Below are 2,150 nucleotides of genomic sequence, written 5' to 3'. Positions count from 1 at the left end.
TTTCAAACGGTCCTTGTCAGGACCAACACATTATTCGAAAGAGTTAAATCACGAAATTTGCTTCATTCTGTTATGTAGAAACACCTTGAAATCCAATTTCTATATGCTGTTAGTAAAAAAGTAAAGCACATAGCGGAGATGTGTCGTGCTTGTATACGAAAGGCATTTACTCGCCGGAGATCTACACTTAGTCATAATAATTTACTTTTAAAAAGTGGTAATACATTCCGTGTTAAGTATAGTAGTAGGTGCACACGGATCGGAAATCAGGTTATTTTAATGTGCCGTGCAAATAAACAGGCTGTTAGTGTAAGAAATAGTGGGTATAACGCTTAGAATATCGATTAATCGCTATGAAATAATGTTGATAAATTATCTCTTGAAAGTACTATAAAATTAATGTTTCTAGTATTTTCGTACTTGAAGGATAATGAAATTTGAAAAAGAGATGCCAACAGCACCTGGTGTTCCCAGGCGGTCACCCATCCAAGTACTGACCAGGCCCGATGCTGCTTGACTTCGGTGATCGGACGAGAACCGGTATATTCAGCATGGTATGGCCGTTGGCAACTACCTTTTCTTCAATGTCCTGTTAAGGAAGTATGTTTTAAGTAAGAATTGACATTATTAACTATAAAGGCAAGCATATTAACGTCGTTAACATTACTTGGAATATACTAATATTCGAATAAATATTTGAATGTTCGAATGATGAGTGATTCGGATGTTCATAGTGCCACTATGTCCTATCGAGTTTACTATCACGAACCACGTATGAAATTGTATATAAATAAATAAAAATAAATCCTTTATTAAGTATTGATTACAGGAAAAAGGCAAACTTACATTCTTTAATGTACACAATGAAATGTATGAAAGATATTTTTAAGATATGTTTCACTTACCCTTTATAACGCAAGGTAGTTTTCAGTGTAGCATCCTCTTCAGCTGCGAGATAACGTAAGGCAGATGATCATTCAGTCGTGAAGCACTAAAATGTAATATACATTTTAACTATTATCGATAAGAATTATTTACTGCAGGGATGCAAATAAAGTGAGGCAAATTAGTAAATAAAAACCGATACTGTAACTGATAATGTAATTACGTATCTGTATTAGTTGTATATACAGTAATCGCACGATTATCCGCGGAGTTGGATGTTGGCATAATCGCGCATAATCAGCAGTATGAGCAGAAAAGGGAAATGAAATGAAATCTTTAGATTTACGTCGCATACTTATACCGGTTACGCTAAAGGAGACGGTGATGATGAGTACTGAATGAAGAAAGTGGGAGGAAACGGGAGAAACCCGAGAAAACCCATGAGCACGGTCTTTATGCACGACAAAGTTCACACGGCACGAGCTGGGATTGAACCAGGGACCCCAAGCACCGGAGGCCAAAAAAGGGACAAAAAGTCTTTCGTGCAACTTTCGTTTTCGGTAAAAAGTTTACACATAATTTAGAAAGAGTAGTTTTCTGGTCTTTTTATTTCACAAGTTGGTTCATGTCTATATTTTTTACATGCATAAAAAATTTTTCAACTCCCTTGCTTAGTTCCTGTTAAAGACCTCTACCTCTGATTGTATTTTTTGCACATATTCTTATTGTTTTCAGACAACATTTCTAAGAGCGTAATTTATCGTCAGCAAGAAAAGAAAAGGAAAGCCTCGGATAGTGGAATGTGTACTGTATATATATATATATATATATATATATATATATATATATATATATATATATATATATATATATATATATATATACGTATTAGTATATAGTTTTATTTTATACGTCTCCTATTATTACACAATGTGCAGATATTGTGAAAGCGCAAGTAAATATGTATAACTCCCCGTTCTGCACTTAATAACTTGAAAGAAGTTCGGGGAAGGTAGTGTAACAGAAAGTGCAAACAGAAATGAGGGTTTACAGGCATTTAATATTATTCCGTAGTAGTATGATTTTTTGTAAAATATATATATATATATATATATATATATATATATATATATATATATATATATATATATATATATATATATATATATATATATAAACATACATATTCAATGATATAGTAAGAGGTTAGCAGCACTGATAGAACTGCAGAAAGTACAAAACCGTTAATAAGAAAGAGAGAGAGA

At 32.9% G+C, this 2,150-nt stretch overlaps 1 non-coding gene across 1 annotated transcript; it reads right to left on the bottom strand.

Annotated features, from left to right (window-relative positions):
* Positions 1-449: 449 nt before the first annotated feature.
* Positions 450-568, bottom strand: LOC145677752 (5S ribosomal RNA). The gene has a single exon (XR_014129982.1). It is a non-coding gene; the product is annotated as a 5S ribosomal RNA (ribosomal RNA).
* Positions 569-2,150: the final 1,582 nt, after the last annotated feature.

Source organism: Thermobia domestica, unplaced genomic scaffold (genome assembly GCF_964235325.1).
Source record: "Thermobia domestica unplaced genomic scaffold, izTheDome1.hap1.1 HAP1_SCAFFOLD_1316, whole genome shotgun sequence".
Lineage (NCBI taxonomy): Eukaryota > Metazoa > Arthropoda > Insecta > Zygentoma > Lepismatidae > Thermobia > Thermobia domestica.
The sequence above is the reverse complement of the archived record's forward strand: the minus strand, read 5'-3'. Positions and strand labels throughout refer to the sequence as shown.